At 50.3% G+C, this 19,807-nt stretch overlaps 1 protein-coding gene across 1 annotated transcript in view; it reads left to right on the top strand.

Annotated features, from left to right (window-relative positions):
- Positions 1-2,788: 2,788 nt before the first annotated feature.
- MAMLD1 (mastermind like domain containing 1) overlaps positions 2,789-19,807 on the top strand; it is a 130,154-nt gene continuing 113,135 nt past the window's right edge. The window contains exons 1-2 of the mRNA XM_003800941.3: positions 2,789-3,130; positions 4,194-4,266. The gene's annotated coding sequence lies outside the window, so the exon portion shown is untranslated. The remainder of the gene's footprint in view (positions 3,131-4,193; positions 4,267-19,807) is intronic.

The following is a 19,807-nucleotide window of genomic DNA, read 5'->3' as shown; positions in this document are numbered from 1 at the left end:
GGGATAACCAAGAGAGGGAGGGCACCTGTGCTGTGATGGGACTCAGGACAGGTTTTATTGAGGAGGAGGACTTTGAGATGAGGCCCGAGGGCTAAGCAGGATTTTGACAGGAGAACCAACATGAGAAAAACACGAGCAAAGGCACAGAAGCTGGGGCTTGTGTGAAGCAACAAGAGAATAATCTAGAAATAGAAGCTAGTGCGCACCTATGGAGGATCTTGAATTTGAGGAGTTGGGACTTAGCGCCATCAGTAGCAGAAAGCCAGGCTTTAGAGCAAGGGGACAATGATGAGAATAGCAACTCTGTGTGTGGTTTCTTGTTTCCATTCTCCATGGGCCCTACCTGCACAGGCCCAGGCCGGCACAAAATTCAAGAGGCTGTCCCAGTTAAGCATATGTCATGTGAACTTGGGAAAAACTTGGCATATGTTCACAGGCAAATGACCATGAATAAAAGGTGGCTGGTGATTGTTTTCAAATCTATTGAGCTCTAGATTTGGGTCAGACTAAAGGCAGAGTGCATATTGGCCTTGGCAAGGTACCCCTGGACCCCAGTAGTCCAAGCCCAGCCTTTTGTGGCACCCACTTAACAACAGGGCCAGGAGTTCCCCAAAGAGAAGGGCAGCTCCTTGAGACTCCTATGGGAGCCCTTACCTTACCTGGACCTGAAGGCCAGGGCTGTATGCACTAAATTTGGGTGGCCATGCAGCATTTGAAAATGGCTCAAGCTTACTGCTCTGACACTCTTGAACTGTGTTCCCCTGAACACGTGCCCCTATCTGTCTAAGCCTCCCATTTACGCATCTAGAACACAAAGATGATGATTGCTTATACCTCATGGGATATGTGGCCTCCTGATGGTAAAGCAAGTCTAGGTCTAGGTTAATGGAGGAAGATGTGCTGCTAGCTCAAGACTTGATCTTGCACTTTGGATGACAAAAGAGCCCTGGCTATCATAGGCAGTCTACTCAGTGAGGAAAAGCCTCACACAGCCTGTCTTTCATTTTTCTATTAACCTTGGGGTATCCAGGCAGCACCTGTGACTCAGTGGGTAGGGTGCCGGCCCCATATACCAAGGCTGGTGGGGTCAAACCTGGCCCCACCCAGCTAAAACAGCAGTGGCAACTGCAACAAAAAATAGCCCTTAGTGACATGACTGAGGCTGGCTTCATGTTGCTAACACAAAGCTCTTTGCTGCTCTCCATCCTTCTTAACCTTCATGTACTTACACGTGAACTTACTTTCACATATGATGATGATATCTATGGACCCCTTTAACAGTGTATATGTATAGCCCAGTGACCCCTAGAGTTTTCCTGCAGTTCCAGGAAAACAGACCCTACTAATATTCATTGAACAGATGCTCCATGCCAAGCACTGAGCACTGCCCTTTTGGGATCAGCCTATAAAGGAGGCCAGCTAGTGGTGAGGGCTAAAGAGCAAACAAAGCAGGGAGGGGAGAGGAAGTGCCAGAGGTGGGTGTGGGGCTTTGAAATGTTACATAGGGTGGCCAGGTGACATTGGTGTCAAGACTAAAGGAAATGAGGAGCAGGGCCCTGTGGATATCTGGGGGAAGTGAATTCCAGCCCCAGGGAACAGCTAATGCAAAGGCCCTAGTAGGCAGGAATGTAGCCAGTGTTGGGAAGAGTCAGGAGTGCAAGAGGGGAGATGATGTCATTGAGATGGGGGAGGGGCATTTCAGGCAGTGCCTCACAGGCCATCAGAAGCACTTCAGTTTCATTCTGAGTGAACTGGGGAGCCACTACTGGGTCTGGCAAAGAGATCAGGGAACAGACTTAGAAGGAAGGGGAGAAGGGAGGAAAGAATCAATCCAGCAGTCTGTGAGGCTGCTATGTAGGTAATGGGGGGAACCTGCTGGCTGGCACCCCTGGGTGGCAGTGGAGGAGCAGAGAAGGCTGAACTTGTGGATTTATTTTGAAGATGAAGACAACAGAATTGTGGGGTGTGAGCAAAAGAGAACCAAGGAAGACTCTGGGCATACAGTCTGGGCAGTTTGAAGGATGGGGCTGCCTCTGAGCCTCCTATTTCCTCATCTACAACATGAAGATGATGTAAAAAAGGTGGGTTTGCAGAATGATCAGGAGCTCAGAGAGGTCGGGTCAGGGGGAATTTAAGTGTCTCGTGGCCATCCAGGTGGTGGTGCCAAGCAGGCAGTTAGCCAACTCACAGACGTGTGGCTGTGATCTCACAGGCTTCTCAGGACATTCTGGGGGAAGAAGCACGACCTGTCCCAATGGCGAGGCAGAGAGCTGCTGATGGGATGGTTGAGTGGAGGTACTGGGAACAGAGTCCCATGTTCCATCTCCTTGACTAGGGAGTTTTCAGAGAGGCGGTGGAGATTTTTAAGTGTCCTGCCTGGGGTCTGTGGTACCCACCAATAATTCCCCAGTCATCTTCGTTTAATTGGATTCCCTTCAAGAAACTCAAGAGCTCTCTCAGCTCTAGGTAGGCACTGGTAGCCCTGAGATGACTTTCCTTCCCAGAGGGGACTTGAAGGTAAGGACTGCGATGGGTTCAGCCACCAGAGAGCAATGACCTCCTGTCTCTGGCCCTCTTCCAAAGCAGACAAGGCTAGGCCCAGTCAAGGTGGATTCCTTCCCAACAGCCCTGCTGAGCTGTGCGTCCCCCCTCGCCCCATTGGACCATAAGCCCTGGCGCCAGGGCTGTGGAATCAGAGTCCCCAGCCACCTGAGCCTCGCGGTTGGGCCCTGGCTGCCGCTCCTCCATCAAGAAACTTCGTGAAACGCCCAGCTCCGTTACGCAAACGCAGCCCACGGAGAGATTTCGCTTGGTTCTCGGAGGGGCCCCAGTGTGTGCTGAGGGCCGAGGGCGTGGGCGTGAGGGAAGGAGGGGCTGAGTGGGCGGCGGGCCCACCCCTTTATTCGTGGCCTGCGGCTGGGCTGAGCGTGACCAGATGTGTTGGTAACAGGTCGCTACTCTGAGGTGCAGGCAGGAGACAAGCGCTGCAGCTGTCGGAACAGAAACAGCGTCCCCCGGCTGTGCTCAGCCCCTGGAGCCGCCGCCGCCCTGGGGGAAGTCCAGGTTAAGAAACGCACCTCGGGCGGAGACCCTGGTGAAGGGCTGCAGCCAGCTGAGCGCAGGGAGAGAGGTAGGGGAGTCGCCGGCCGTGGCGCCTGGGCAGAGGGCTGACAGGGCACGCTGGCCCGCCAGGCAGTTCGCAGAGAATCCATGTTCCTGCAGAAGCCGCAGGTGTCAGCTCAGGATAACTCTGCGGAGAGGGCCAGTCCAGCCCAGTTTGGGAAGGGGCTTTGCCTAGCTTGGGCCAGTGGGGCGGGAGGCTGTGGCCGGTGAGCCTGGACTCGGGTTAGGCGCGCTGGTGGGCGACACAGACAGCGTCCGCGCCTGGGGGATGGGGAGGAGTCGGAGGAGTGAGAAGAGGGGAGTGGGGAGGCGGGCGTTCTGCCAGAGAGGTGGCGGGGGCAGTTCAGTAGCAGCCACCTGAGAGCCCTGGTCTCTGCTGCCGCGCCACAGCAGGTATGTTTGACCGTCTGGGCGCCAGCGGGCTGGCGGATGTGTGGGTGGGGGACCTGCGTTACCCACCCAGCAGCCACCCACTGCAGGTGAGTGCCCTCCCGGGGAAGGAGAAGGAGGAGGGCTGGCCCTAGCTCTGGGATCAGGCTCGGATGAAAATGGGAAGAGGAACGGGACAGAGGAATAGGGGTTGAACAGGCCACTTCATGATGAGCCTATGGTCCCTATGAGGCTTCGGGGGTCCTTTTTTCTCTGAAGCTTGATCGCTCTCCCTGTCTCTCCCCCTCTCTCTCCTCCCTCCCATCCCTCTTCCCCCTCTGTCTCTCTCTACCTCTCTATCTTTGACATATTTCTTTAGGTATCTATCTGTCAGTGTCTCTCTCGGGTTTTCTCTCGCACTCTCTGCTCTGTGTGTCTCTCCCGATCTCCTTCGAACTCTCTTGGTCTCTGTCAGTCTTGAGCGCTCTCTCGCCCTGTCACTGGTGAGTACTGGCTCTCCCTGCTTGCTCTCAGTCTGTCCCGGCCCACGGCTCACCAACTCGCTCTCCCCAGACGCGAGACGTATACCTTCAGGGTGCAGATTTCCCAAGCGCGCAGTGTCCGCCTGCAGCCCTGAGGCTAGCAGTGTCTGCTCGTGGCTGGAGGCACTCCGTAACCCTGCTGTCTCATCTACCCGTCAGCGCACCGTCTAAGAGAGCCACCTGACGCCAAGCACACAGGCCACCACCCTTCACTTCGTGCAGAGCCGCCGAGGTGAGTACACCCAAGCCCGGTCTGCCCCTCTGATCCCGCCCCTGCTGCCCTGGTTCCAGTTGACTGGCGAATTCAGGCGGCCACAGTGAAGCCAGCCTGAGGCTGCTTTCCCCTGTGAAAAGCGGCAGGAGGGTCTGGGAGGCCCCTTGGGCTGCTGTTGTGCTTTGGCTGTCCGCTGCCCCATCCTGGCCTGGAACCCCAGCGTTTCGACGCCTGGGGTCGACGGGGTCGTGGGCAGGGCAGCGTGGCTTCCCCTTTAAGGCCGGAGCCGCTCATCGGCGTGAGTGTGAGGGTGTGTGAGTGTGCGGCGTGCGTGTCTCCTCCTCCCCGAGTGACACAGCAGTGAGAAATGCCTATCAGTAACTTAAACCCCCGAAACTCCACCTTCCGGGCGCTCGGCGCGGAGCCGGGCGGTGGGAATGGAGCGAGCATATTGAGGCCGCCACTGCAGCGCCGCCAGCATGAACTTGGCCGAGAGCTGAAGCGGCCGGCGGCGGGCGGGCGCGGGGGCACCGGCCGCTAGCCAGGGAGGGATCTGCAGCCGGGCCGGGCCACTCGGCGGGCGCCTGAGGCCAGGCTGCCTGCGCCGGCAGCCGCCCGCCTTCGGACACTGTTCCCGCCGCCTCGGGAGCTCCGCAGCGCGGTAAGGCTGAGGGCGGGCGAGGGAGGTCCGACTGCTCTGAGGGCGCCGGAGTGCACTTGTAGCTCCCACTTATGATCCCCATAGCTGAAAATCAGGGCTCCAGGGTGCTTCAAACCTGGGGACCCTAAAGTTTGTTCTGAACACACGGCCCACCTGGCGCGGCAAGAGGACGTCCCCCTCTCGGACCACCCTGGCCAGGCTGAGCGCCGCTCACAACGCCAAGGGCCTTGGCCTGTGCCTGCTCCTTGGCGCCCATCGGGTATCTGAAATCTGGCGGGGGCAGCCACGTACCGGGGAGGGAAGGTAGAGGGACGCAAGCCGCGTTGGGCTACCAGGAGGCTCCTACTCGGTCCCAGAGCCCCTCGGCAGCTTGCAGCGGGGTGCCACCGGCGACATTGCCTTTGCAGGTCACCTCCCCGAGCCTGGGCGGGTCGGCAGTCAGCGCTGGGTGCAGGATTTCCCCACCCCAACCTTGTTTGCCGCCTCCGAACCGGAGTGTGGAAGTGCGTGAGCCAAGCCCGCTTCCCTGCGCTCCCTCCCCCGCCAACTCCTCGGGAGAGCAGCCTTGAGCGGAGCTGGGGCTTGAGGCAGCCCGGACTGGGCTCCTACCCTGCGCTCCTAATGCTCCCGCGCCAGATTCTGCGCTCTGGGTTCCTGGGCATCCGTGCGGCAGCAAAGCCCGGCGCCCGGCGCCGGCGAGGGCGGGCGGGAAGCCCCCCGGAGCGCCGCCAAATACTTTTCTCCGCCAGTTGGCTTGGCCAGGTTCCGTCCCGATGCAGTGTGTCCGAAGCCTCCTGGAAAGCTGGTGATGTCGTCTGATTCTGATCTGTGATTAAATTCGGACTGAGCACACATTAATAGGATTAGACTGCCAGAAAACTCGGCCCTGAAGCCGTCGAAACCTGGGCAAACAGACGCGCCTCGGGCTGGAGCATTCACTCCCGCCACGCTCCTGCAGCTGGGTGCGGCTGAGCTGGACACCCCGAGTGTGCGTGTGTGTGAGCGGGCGGGAGCACAGGGTGGCTAGTGGACGTGGGGAGAAGGGATTCCCCCTGCTGGGTGGCTTGTCCTTGTTGTTTGGCCCAGAAGGAACCTCTCCTGGGGGGGGGGGCCCAGAACCCAAAGCAAACGTGCTGTTTGCGGGTAGCAGACCAAGGCCGGCTCTGGGACTTTGTCTGAGAGCCGAGATTACGAGAGGCGGCTGCGCTGGAACAAAGACGCAAAGTCTTTCCCAGCCTGAGCAATTTCGAAAGAGTTGGCTAGGGAGAGAGCCTGGGTCTCCTGGGGGAGACCCTCGCAGGAATCACGCCATCCCCATCAGCCCCAGTCCGAGGCTGAGGCATCATGTTCCCTGGCTATGGTGAGCCTGCCGGCAGCATCACAGCGGCGCGGCCCAGCTCTTGGCAGGCGTGGGCCGCCGCCAGGGTGCCCACCGGCCGGGCGGGGTCTACACTGTACCCGCTGGGGCTTCCCGGCCGCTACCGCAGCTCCGGGCCCCTGGAGGCCGCGCAGCTTCTTTCCTTCCCTCCCTCCCACCTCTTCTTGTCTTTATAGATTCCCCCTCCTTCCCACCCCCGCCGCCGCCGCCGCCAACAATCCGCTTTATAAAAAGCCCCTTTGTTTCCCAGGAGGCTGGAGAGAGGGAAGGGGAAAGGGACGCAGAGGCAGGGGGCGGGGGTGGCTGCCTCCAAGTGGCTTGGAGCCGCTTGGGACCGAAGGCAAGTGTAGGCGCTGGGGGAAGGGGCCGTGTTTCGAGGACCCTTCACGGGAATCCTGTAAGGCGCGGGGTGCCCTGGTCCCCAGCCCCAGCTGTGCACCCGGCGGGCCATGGTGGACTCCCTAAATCCCAGCGGCCCAGACGGCCTCACTAACTGCACTGTGAGCGAGCTGGCGGGTGCAGAGGCCGGAGGAGACAAATGCTCAGCCGGATGAGCAGACGCGACTAACTGATGTGACCGCAGGGCTCGGGCATAGGGGGCGCCCTTTCCTTGGTTTCGCTTTGCGGCGGGCGCCCATCGCAGCCTGGGCTCAGTGTGGCCGTTGCACCCGCTGGTGGGTGAGACGACACAGCTACTCCTAGGCTTTAGCCACCCGGTGTCTGGCTGCACGGGTAAAGCCTTCCCGCGCCCTCCTGCCGCACCCCCTCACTCCCCTCCACGCACACTGAGGGGCTCAAACTCTCCGCTTGTGCACTTTGTTTGGAGGCGCAGAGACAGCCGCCACCTCCAGGATTCGTGCAGCTTGGGCGGGCAGTGAGGACAAGCGAGCTTCTCTGGCCGATGCGCCGGCCTGCTGCCACTGTACCCACCCAGACTCTGGCACCTAGGGGCGTTCAACACGCTTAGGCTGCCGGCTTTGCTTGAAGACTTAGTGGGTCCCGGTCCCTTGCACCTGTCCCTCTCCAAAACTTGTGGGAAGTGGGCTTGCACTGAGAAATGTTAAATATAATGTTAGAAGTAACCTTTGGCCATTCTGTTGACCTGCATCGTCCCTGTCCCTCAGAGTGGTCAGTCTCTCTCGTGAAGTTTATTCGGAGACGGAACACTGGTAATTAGAAAAAGTGACAAATAAGGAGAAGTGGGCGGGGCCCAAACTCAGGCTAGTAGGTCTCCGGAGCTAGTTGGATTCCACCCGATCTCTCGCCGCCCACACCCCTCCTATTGCAATTTAATCTGATGTGGACGTTTTATTTGTGCCTTTTGCATCTTTTTACATCTTTCCCCCTTCTCGACTCCCTTCCCATCTCTGGAAGTTATTAATGAGTGCTGGTCAAACATTTTTTCTCTGGTCTTTGGAGAAGGTAAAGCATTAATACCTCCCCCGCCACACACACACCCAAACGCATCTAAAACCACAAGAAAGTAATCAAAGGGTAAACTACTGGCTCTACCTTATCCCCCCCCCCCTTTGTGCTTCTCTTCTGGAGCAAGATCATTGGAAAATCAAGCTGCTGATGTGCGAGATGGAACATATGGTGCCTCCATAAGAGAGAAGCTGAAATGGCCTTGAACCTGCCGGACAGACCAGCTGTTTGCTGCCAGCCAGAGCAGCTAATCAGCTTCTTTTCCTTAAAGTAACAGCCCTCTTTTCTCTTGATGACCAGTTTGCATGTTAAATAGGATATTCTCCAGAGGGGAAGAGTGATGGGCTCTTATATTGTTTTGTGCTTTGGTGGTTCTCCAATGCCTGTTCCCTGCTCTGGGGCCCCTCCTTGCCCTTTCTGGGTGCCTGCCTCCCGTGTGTGAGTGTGTTTCCTTCAATACTGATGCCAGAATGCTGCTCAAAGTGGAATTTGGGAAAGGGGAGGCAGGAAAATCAATCGAAAGAAAGAAATGGGGCTGAGAGATTTCCAGATGACTGGGAGGAAATCTCTCCGTTGTGTTCCTGCTGGCTTTGGAAAAACTAGCAGCCCTCCCCCTCCCCCTTTAAAAATATCACAAAGAGCTGAAGCTCTTCCTTACAAGATCTCCTTAAAAATCATCCTCTTCCGGCCATTTTCAGTTTTCCTTCAGTACAATGCATTTAAGTGGGGAGGACAGTTTGGCTTTGGAAAAAGAAAGCCTTTAGGAGATACAAGGAAATTCCATGTTAGGAAATCATTAGCAAAGGGTGACTTTGTCTGTTTTCCTGCCACTGACGCTGACAGTGACACAGATGTGTGGGTTGAAACAGGAACGTCATTGAATTTTTTAACTCAACTAGGAAATAGCCTGTTGCTGGGGTGGGGGTGGGGCTACACATGCACTTCAACTTAAGGTAGATTTTCTGTTATCAACTCTTCACTAAGGAAAGGGATTTTTTCAACTTGATGGGCGTGTTTAATGCTTTTTTTTTTTCCCCTTTTAAATTGATCACCTAAAGGCTTAACATGCACCTGTTAATGGACCATCCCTAGGGAACTCAATTACTACTTGGAATTATGAAATGAGAAGAAACTGATCTTAGACAAGTGGTTCTTCTGAAAATACTCAGAATACTTGTCTTTAAAGGGACTTCACATAAGCAGTCAATGTTTTTTATAAAGATTCTGATCTTTTTTCTGCAACAGTGCATTGTACAGATCATTACCCGGGGAGCTGGGAAAGTTGTGTTCTAAAAGGCTCTCTCCATTAATTAGCACAGTGATCTTGGGCAAGTCCATCCTCCCTTCTTGCCTCCCACTATGACCTCTGAATCTGAGTCCCTTCCAGCTCTAAAACACTATGATTGTTAGTCATTTTCTGGGGAAGTGAAACACCAAATTTCACCTTGTCATTGGGAAAAACCGGCTAGATAGATAATGAAATGGGGTCTGAGATTCTGAAGGGCAGGGATAAGAGAGAGGAGTAAGAAATGGCAGAAGACCAATCAAAACAATGTAAAAGGGGGAAGTGTTCCCTCTCTTGTGTCTTTTACAAGTGTGCACTTCTAACCCAGAATTATAGACAGTGGAGGTCAGGAGGTAGCCCAGAGAGGAACTCTTCTTCAGCCCTCCTACTGCAGTGATCTGAGGACCTATTGATGACAGGCCTCTTAATCAGTGGTTTGGTGTACAAATAACAGGATCTAAACTCTTTGAAGTTAGACTGACATATTTCACAAAAACTCATGTAATGTAGAGCATATTTGCTGCTTTCCAGTTATTTAGCAAAGGTTTTGAGGACAAAAAGGCCCTCTCCATCCATACACGTGTGCACCAGCAGGGTGTGGATTCTAAACTCACTCTTGAACCTCTTCTTTTCTTTCTGGTCCAGCTGGGTGTTTTTAAAAAATCAGATTTCCAACTTTGAGGCCACAGCAGCCATGCAAGAATCTGCCACTGTCCTGCTTGATGTTAGTATTGATTTTTTAAACGGGTGGGGGTGAACGTTATGAAGAAGGACCTTTTATCCTCTGAGCTCTTTGGCAATTATCTTGCTGCCATAAGTGTTGATACACATATAATGGATGTAACTAAAAAATCTCCTTATCCAAGCAGAAAAGGCTGAGTGTTTGTTGGAGCAGATAGAATGCTGAGAGTGTGAATAGACCAACCCAGATGTCCCTGGGGAGGGAGATAAATGATGGAGGAACCGGAGCTGGTTACTATGGATCAGCACAATAAACCAATTCCCATCATACACCTCTCACAACGCCATGAGGAGTAACCTAGGCAGCACCAGTCAACTGTACGGCAGGAGAGAGGCACTGCAAAGCTCAGTTGCAACTGCTCTGATTTTTTAGGCATTAAGTTTTTAACATCTTCAGGACTTTGAGGCGGGAAACTTTGGAAATCAGAAAGAATCTGAAGGGATTTGTCGCAAATGCTTATTTCTTGTTATTTTTGTTGTGTCGTTGTTGTTTAGTCTGTAAAGGTATCAGAGGAAAATGAAAAGGCCTCATGGAGCTGTCCCAAGCTGTCCCAGCAGTTGGGGGCGGGTGTTCCCCATGGAGGTGAGAAACAGCAGCTTATTCTGTAGGATATTTACATGCCAGATTGTAGAAGAGTAGTCTGGGCGGGGTCCTGCTCCCAAATTACCAGCCCAGAGCTGCTGAAGCCCCAGGAAAGTTTTCTCCAAGGGGGGAGGGGCTGGACACAAATGACCTGGGTTCTCTACTTCCCTCCTCCCCTCCGCCTCCCCACTCCAGTTGTTTTCTTTTTTTCTCCTCTTTCACAGACCAGTCCTGGTTTCCTCTGAGCCTCAAGTTTCCAACTAAAATTTCATTTCACCATAATTTCCAAAGCAATCAGATATGAAACAGTCCGATAAGATTCCCCCGAGGGAGGAGATAGCAAGGGGCATCCCTGGCTGCAGGCACTGAGCTCCACAGAGAAAGGCTGGCAGAGACAGGCCGTAAAGGAGGGCACACAAGAAGGAAAAGGCTCTTTGCAAAGTTTGTAAGAACTTTTCTTTGCCCACATAGGCTCTCTTGGGCCTCTCTGGGATATCAGCTTCAAAATCCTCCATCTCCTCCTTGGTCTTTACATTGCCGGAGAAGGCACCCACCCAAGGCAGCCAAGTGCTGTCCTGGCTGCTCTCTGACCCCAGGACACCCAATGCCCCTTTCTGCACAGCCCAGTCAGAGCCTCCTAGCCCCTCATTTTCTTGGCAGCTGCCTTGCCCTCTCCATGTATCCTGCTGCTTACTTTGCCCAGTAAATAACATTTAGTGGGGTTTGGGAAATGCCATTTTCTTAAGGCAGAGAGGTCCAGAGAAGGATGGGGTAGACTAAGGGGATGTCATCTGGTTGGAAGGGGACCTGACCAGCTGGTCATGTGTTTTCCCCTTTCTTCCACCTATGGGAGTACTTGGATACGAGGCCACAGGGACACATTTCTGCTGATTCCTGAAGAGATCACTGGAGGCTACAGGGTCTAGGCTAATGAATGAATGACATCTGGGTCAAAGGCCTGGTGGCTCTGGCTCATGCCTTCCACCTTTGGAGGGGCTATATGGGCCTTCAGCGACTAAAGGCAGGACAAAAACAAGGTCAAATCATCCTGAATGCTTTGGGGAATCCCACATCTTCTGTCCACTTGTCCTAGCCTCATTCCCATCCATGAGTCATATTTTACCCAGGGTTTGTACCTGAAACCCCATTCTCAGCCTCTTTAAGGCACACGCTGTCACAGAGGGGGAGGAGGAACTGGCTGCACTACCTGTTTGAGCTCCACTCCTGTACACTTCACCTACAAACTTGTATGCTGAGAGATGGAGAATTTTAGACTGGAAGAATAACGCTCCATGATTGTACAGAAGAGGAAACTGAGGCCCAGATAAGTGCCTGACTTTCTTCAGGGCCCATAGTGAAGTGATCCCAGAATAAACAGAGCCCCATCTCCAATTCTCAGTCAAGTGCAGAACACCCATTTTGCACCCACACGTGAGCACACAGGCTTTCCTCCTGAGGCAGTGCAAACATGGTGAGAGGCACTGCAGCCCGGGAGGAGGAATATCTGTAACTGGTGCAATATAATCTGCCTGATGTCAATGTGTACTTGGCTCAGCATCATTTAGGAGAGTAGAGGGTTATATTGGAATCTGAACTCAAGGTATGAAAGTGGCTGGAGAATGTATCAGAAGGGAGTGTGTCTCCTCTTGTTTTCAAGTTGTTGCTGGAGAGTGGGACAGCCAGCCCCATGGATGGCTTGACTATGGGGGCGGGGGGTAGGGGAGGGGGTCTCCATTGGCAGTGGCAGGAGGCGGTTTGAGTTTTGTTCTTAATGAGATCTCAGTGTTAATATCTGCCTCTGGAAGTTCCAGTGCCGACCTTGGAATTTTAAGTGGGACAGTAGTTTTGGTGCAGTTGCCAACGTCACATGCTTTGCGTGTCTAATTCTGAAAGACTGGCATGCATTATGCTAGGCTTGGGGAGGAGGGCACAGCGTTTCTAAGCTGCTTGTCTGTCAAGGATTAATTTAACCTCTAATTACTACATTTTCTTCGCAGTTTGCTGCACGAACATGTTGTAACAAAGCTCAAAGAAGTATGCCATTTTATTTCCCTGCCACTCTAAAATTAATTTCCGGGATATGGAGTCAAATCTGACACACTTGGTGTTAAAATAATTGTGCTGACATTCGAATTAAAGTGAACAATCCAGTTTGTTCTGGTGATTCCCCGGCTATGGGGTAAAGAACATTCTCATGTTCTTTGCCATCACAGCCTGCAAAGCGAGCCCTGAAAGTATCAAGGAGCATCACTGCACTAATCCTACTGGGGCAAACCAGTGCCTCAGGACATTGCCCAGCATATGGCCTGGGTGTTGCCTTTGGAGCAAAGCTGATACCCTGCCTATTAAGACCTATAGCAAAGGGTGAGGCCATTATCATACTGGGGCTTCCCAAGGGGCTGGCTCTGATTCCCAACCTGTTCTGAGTGGCTGCAACAGTGAAATCTCAAGATTCTCTCCTCCTCTCCACAGCCCCAAGAATAAGGGCCCCTTGATTATCCTCCAAATCCCTTTCAGCCCACTTTCCCAAATAGCAGCAGTGGACCCCAGAGTAGCAGGCTCATTCACTGCTCTGGGTGGTTGAGAAATCTGCTTTTTCAGATCCAGGGTGGGGATCCTTAGCAATCACGTTAATTTCCTATTTTGAGTCCACAAAACCTGGTTTATGGGATGTGAGAGGTGGCCAGGTGAGTCGTTTGTCAGTTTTCACCGCCTTGCTGAGCAGCCTCAGGCCTCACACACTCCCCCTATCTCGGGAGGAGAATTTTGCCTTTTCCAGAACATTTCATCTCAGGAGGAGAGAACTTAAAGCTGACGTTGTCTCTAGTGTCCTCACAACATCCTTTCTGGAAGATGGTACCTACATAGGAAGGGCTGGGTCTAAAGCCCTGTTCCTCATGTCGCTGGGGACAGGCTCTTTGGACTTTTGAGCCATGCCTGTGGTTTGGTCCTTTGCCAAATCCTGAGCAAACCAAGTTTGGGTTCAGTCTCCTTACCTTCCCCTTGCTGGGTCTTTGATGGCATGTATCCTGCTCTTTTCCATCCCCTCCCCATTACCTGGAAAAGTGCCGTCATCAGCTCTCTGTGCCTTAGCGGGACTCCTGTCCTTAGGAGAATTTGGAGCCTCAAACTTGAATTGAGGGATGCAAGAGTTGCCATGCCTTGAAGAGACTCTGTTCTTTAAGGCACAGGTAGGGAGGTGTTCAGGGCTTAGGAAGGCCCTCTTGCTGCCCCCCACCCCCAATGCTCCCGTACTGGATATAAAGCTACAGAACGGTCAAGACTACCTGACTTCCAAAGCTCTTCTGAAATTGCCTCTGGGGATATCAACTCCAACTGGTCTTTTGAACCTCAAATTATACAAAAATGATTCCTGACTCTCTGGAGCATGGGTGGCTCTTACCTTTAAGAATCTGATAAAGGCTCTGGGACATCTTACACTACCACAAAGTAATATGCAATGTTGCATCTAATTTAAGGGGCCCTGTAGAGCCTTTTAGTATTGCAGGAAAATGGGGGATTAAAAAAGACAGACATTTATACCAACAATACAGAGGAAGAAACCTTTAATTGCCAGTGAGAACTCAGGTGCCGCAAGGTGTGAAATGCTGAGTTCCAGGAAGGTGTGAAATGCTGAGTTCCAGGGAACACTTTTTTTTCCAACTCTTTAACCTTTTTTTTTTTTTCCTTCGGTTCAATATTAGCTACATAGTTATGGCTACAGAGGTTAGAAACCGGGATATTCTTATTAGTTACAAAGTATTTTTTTTTCTTTTGTTTTTCAAGATGATTTGAGCTCAGTGTAAAATTTGTTCTTATCTTTGGAGGAGGAGTTCTTCTGCAGATGCCTGCTGCATTCTCAGGATCACTAAGAAGTGTAAGATTTATTACTCCTTCCTCGTTGGAAACCTATTGTTGGTTCCTTAAGGATCCTTTGATACAAGTTGAGAATGCCTCACTATAACACCCTGGCCATGCCAGTTCGGATGCTCATCTCTGCTCACACATGGGCACAGAAACATCATAATGTGGTGGGAAGAGCACAAGTTTTGTCTGGGCTGGGAGACTGACCAGCTGAGGAATTTTAAGCAAGTTTGTGAACCTGCCCAAGCCACAGTGCTTTTAGTTGTCAGATAGGGACATCAGAATACCATTACCACCCAGCTTACAGCATTGTGGGAGATCCAGAAGAGATGATGTTGGTGAGATGGTCTTGTAAATATCAGGCTCAAAGCTGTCACTGGTCACTTTTTATTTTGACTTCCTATTTGACCTGAGAAACTTAACAGAAGCAAATCAGGTTTTTTATTTTTATTTTTTTGACATGGAAAGTCCTTTGTCTCTTCCCTTGACAGGCAAACTAGCATGAAAGACTCTCTGGCTTGGGAGGGACCTCAAAGAACATGCAGTGTCTCCCAGATCTAGGCAGTCCCAGTGTATCCTGATTGCCCAGCTTTCAGTGGCTCTGGAGTGGGGTCCTTGTAAAAATTGGGAGGTGGACTTGCCCCAGGATCTGTGCAGGGCACTGTCCTGAAGGAGGAGGGGTTGTCTGTTTTTGGAGAGAAGCCTCAGGAGGAGCCTGTAGAAATGTGGGGGGTTCTTCTCAGGAGGGAAAGGCTGGCTGGACTGAATTCAAACAGCCCTCTTCCACCTCCCACTCCCAACCCTGAAGTGTAGAAGACTCCTTATGGCAAGGCCATCAGGGCTCATATATCATAGATGGGGAAACTTAAGCACAGAGAGGAATTGGTACTGGCCCAAGGTCACATGACAGTCATGAAATGGTGTCCTTGGCCCTTGTTGGTGTGTACACACTCCAGCCTCTCCGTCTAGCTCTTCCCAATAATGTTTTTTCACTTCTCTTAAAAACACAAACCTGTCATCATATTAACCAGCCCCTAATGAATGCTGATGTCTTCAAAGACTGCCCTAGAAAGTAAATAGCAGGTTTAGAAAGCCCTTTGAACCCTCAGAGGAAGATCGCGGCCTTGCTGAGCCTGTTGCTATGCAGTTCCAGAGACAAGGCAGCCACGCGTTTGGAGAGCTGTTTAGTCCCTTCCCCCTCCCCCACGTGAATTTTAGGAACCTTTTGGAAAGGAGTGTGTTGCTAGGAGCTTGGGCGCTCTCTCTCCTTTATAAAGAGAGGAGCACTGTTTTGCTTTGAATTGGCTTGGAGGCAGATTGAGGTGTCCCCCTAGCCATTCTTTCTTTTGTTAAACCAACTTGATTTGCCAGGGGTAGTTAAGTAGAGATCATGTTGAAAATGAGTGCTTAGGACAGGGTGGCTATGCAGAGTGGCTTCAATTCTCATCCTTGGCCTAAGCGTCTAGCTCTGAATTTCATTATTAATCTGGAAGGGGCGGACTCTGCAAGTCACTTGAAAGCAGATGCCACTCAGCAATTTTAGGCGCTATCACATAATCAAACAAAATGATAGTAGTTTATAAATGGGAGAGTTTGCCGTTTGGCATCTGTGCTTTGTAAGATTCACTGTTTGGGATCAGCTTTCTGAGCCCGGGGTAGGGAGTGGTCCCTTGTGGTATAATGGGAAGAATGTCCACCTGGAGGCTGACAGTGTGTGCTCTAGGTCCAGCTCTGATACCAACTAGCACTCTGGGCAAGTCACTTCCCTCTTCCGGGCCTCAGTTTCCCAATCTGTACAAGGAAGGAATGGATTTGGGGAATATGAAGGGCTCCTTCAGGTCTGATATTTCATGATTCTCTAGTAGCAAGTGAAAGTCTATGTTACCTAAAATATTTGAAAAGGATAAGTAATAATTTGTTCTTTTTGAAATTACCAGAGACTTGAAACTATGGAGGTTTTATTTTTGTTTGGGCAGGTGGGGACTGCGACTGTTATATAAATGATAACATTTCTAGAACTTTTGGCCAAAGACAAAGCGTTATGTATTTATCTAGGACCAAAAGATAGAAAAAATGAAAATTCTCTTAGAATCTTTTCATTTTAACCATGAAGATGCTGCGGCTGGAGGAAAAACTGGACTTACTCAGACTTCCCCAGCAAGCTGCCAGGAGTTGAGCCGGTCCAGACTCCAGGAGGCCCATCTTGCAGCCCACTGTTCACACCACCCATACTTCCTAGGCCCTAGTAGAAGAGGCATCCAGACCCCAGCATTGTATGGACCTGCAGTCAGCAGAACATACAGCTGAGTGCTTTTGATTTCTAGCTATCAAATAAAGCTTATCAGAAAGGAATTTTTGTCCCCCAGCCCTGTTCTCAACATCTGAGGGGTGTTCTCTGCTAACAGTAAATATTTAATTTTCTTGGTCTTGTACCAATATCTAATTTAAAAAAAAAACAGATTTTTTTGAATAATGGGGGGGTGGTCCTTATGGGCCTGTTATTTGAAATTATTTTCTTTTAAACAGATGGGCTGTTTTAGGTTTGACTTCATATTTGTTAATTTTCATTATGGAAAAGAAAAAATAAACTCAAGCCACCCCACCCTTATTTTTGTAATGAGTAACAATTTGTCTTGTCTAAAAGAAGCTTTTAGTTTCTCAGCTGGTTGCACTGAGAGCACTCAGCATTATTTTGGTTCTTTAATCACATAAATGTGTTACTGACCTATAGCCCGTGGGACACCTACAAAATGCACCTAGCTCATCCTCGTGGTCCCAGCCCAGCCACCTCTTATCTGGTGCTCAGCCACCTTCTCCTCTGTCCTAAAACTGGACCATATAGGGAGACAGAGACAGGGAGACCATGGTCTGGAAGGGAGATAGCCTGTGTGCCAGGCTCAGCTCTATTGCCTCACTGTAAGACCTTGAGCAGATCCCTGCCCATCTTTGGGCCTCATGGTTCCCACTGCTACAAAGAGGGCACTGGCCCTAAAGGGCTCTCTGGGGTTTTTCTCTTATTTGTTGGATATTTGCAAGATGTGACTTGACCAGTGGAGTATATGACCTTTAAATCCTTTCTAGAGGCAGTGTTCAGTGGTGTTTCTGACAAAGGTAGGTAGACACATAGACCAAGAAGAATGAAATAGACAAATGCTCTTAGCATGTCCTGATGGCTGCCACCTTCAAAAATGTATATTTCCTCACCTCACTCATATCTGTTAAGAGCTTTGGCTTTGAAATCAAGTCAAGAAGGAAGATGGACAAAGAGGGAGTTGCCCAGGACCCTTCTCTCTCCTATGGACAACAGGGAAGGGGTGGACAATAGGAAAGGGATCAGGATGAAACTGGAGCCAGACATAATCCAAAACCCAGACTTGGGTAATGGTCAGTTCAGGAGTTGGTCAAAAGTTATTTTGAAAATGGATTCCACAAAGACTTTATGGGTGTCTACTATGTGCCAGGTGTTGGGGGGCCTAACTCAGCCACACTGGAACCCCTTCCCCTCTTCTTCCTCCTCCTCTTCTCCTAAAAGAAAGACATAAAGGATCTGGCTAGCCCATCCCCTGAGAAATTTGGGCCAAAAGACCCTAACCTTACAGGCAAGCTGTGGAATTTGCCCCTCCCTCTCCCTGGAGCCCCATATAAAAGTGATCTCTAACTGCCCCTGGGGGCAGACATCACCTTTGGACTACCCAGGCCAGTCATCTTCCCCTTTAATAAACCTGGGCTGAATATCTCTTCTGTGGCCTTGTCTCTGGGTGCCATCATTTACAGTTCTCACCAGGCCCTATTGGAGAATGGGTAGATGGGTGAGTGGATAAAAGGAAGGGCAAGCAGATGCTTGAGTTAGGGTGTACCTGCTAAATACCCAAAGTGGGAAAATCCTGTGCGCATTGATGATGTGTCAGGGATATAAAAGTGAGCAAAACAGAGGAAAAAACCCTCACAAAAGGTTGTCTAGTGACGGACATCAATGATAGACAAGTGTAATCAGTAAAACATATAGTATGTCTGAGGTGACAAGTGTCTTGAAGCAAAATAAATCAAGGAAAGGACTTGGGGAGTGCCAGAGTGAAGGGTGTACTTTTAAACAGGATGGACAGCAAAGATTTCATCAACAAGGTAAGATGTGAGCAAAAACTTGTAAAGCCATTTGTCAGCTAGGCTGTGGCCTCTTACAAACTCACCCTTCAACTCTGAGCATTTTCTGCCCATTAAAAATAGACAGGGAGCCACAAGTATGAGGCACATGTGTAATTTTAATTGTATAGTGGCCACATTTAAAAAGAAGCAGATGAAGCTGATTGAATAATATGCTTTATTTAACCCAACATACCTAAAATATTTCAATGTGTAATGAACAAAAATTAATGTTTAGTATCTCATGCGTATTTGACTTTAGAGCACATCACAGTGTGGACAAGCCACATTTCAAGTGCTCAATAGCCACATGTGGCTAGTAGCTACCATGTTGGACAGTGTATTAACTAGAGTTTTCAAGTTAAATGTTCTAATTTTAGTATGTTCTTGATAAACTGTACTTTATAGGGTGTTTTTGCTGAGTGAGCTGATTTGTTAAAAATACAGAATTATGCACCATTCATTTGCATAAAATCTTTCCCCATGGGCATTTAGTAGCCTCTTACATCTGAACTTTCATGTATGTGCCCGTTCGTCCATCATTCAACCATCCACCCAGCAAAGTGTCCACCTAAAAGAAGTTCTCCAGTTTGTAGCTTTTCTTCTTTGTGGGCTGGGTTCTGAGCGTGGGTCTAGAGGGAGTTCAATGGACCAGCTGCCATCTGTCACACTGAGCAGAGATTTGAGAAGCATTAGTATTGGGTCCTTTGTCAAACTTGAAGTTTATCAAAACAAATCATTTCTTGAACGCCTGTATGTGCCTGGAGGTTCTGAAATCCACCCATCAACTGAGCGTTTCCTGAGGATTGACCCTCTGGCTTTTACTCTCTGTTATCTATACTTTTCTCCCTAGAAAGTTAATCACTTCTAACCTTTCATAATTTAATTATTTCACTTCACACGAATTTTGACTGTCAGGATAGTTGCAAGAATAATACAAATGATTTCTGAGTATCTTTCACTTCAACTCCCCAGATATTACCATTTTACCGCATTCTTTGTTTTATCCACCCCCCCACCACAACCACACACACACAATATTTTTTCTGAATCATGTGAGAACAAGTTGCAGAAATGATGCTTTTTTATCCCTAAACATTTCAGTGCATATTTCAAAACAAACAAAAACTTCCTAAAACATTCTCCTGCATAAGCCCAGGATGTTGAGGGAAACCAGGAAGCTAACATTGGTACTATCTCAAGCCCTTAATCTAAAGACATTCTGACTGTGCTGATTGTCCTAACAATGTCCATTACAGCAAAAGAAACTCCAGGATCATGCAGTGCATTCAGTCGTTCTGTGGCTTATGCTCCGTCAGCCTGCGAGGATCTCTCAGTGGTGTTCCGTAGCAGTGGCACTGCTGAAGAGTACAAGCCAGTGACTGTGCCTACCATCCTTCAGTTTGGATTTGTCTGATGTTTGCTCATGGTAGATCTAAGTCATGTACTATTGGCAGAAATACCAAAGAAGTGCTATTGTGT

The sequence above is a fragment of the Otolemur garnettii genome, unplaced genomic scaffold (assembly GCF_000181295.1).
Source record: "Otolemur garnettii isolate 467f Iridium unplaced genomic scaffold, OtoGar3 scaffold00190, whole genome shotgun sequence".
NCBI classification, from domain to species: Eukaryota; Metazoa; Chordata; class Mammalia; order Primates; family Galagidae; genus Otolemur; species Otolemur garnettii.
Note: the sequence above shows the minus strand (reverse complement) of the source record. Positions and strands in the feature narration are given on the sequence as shown.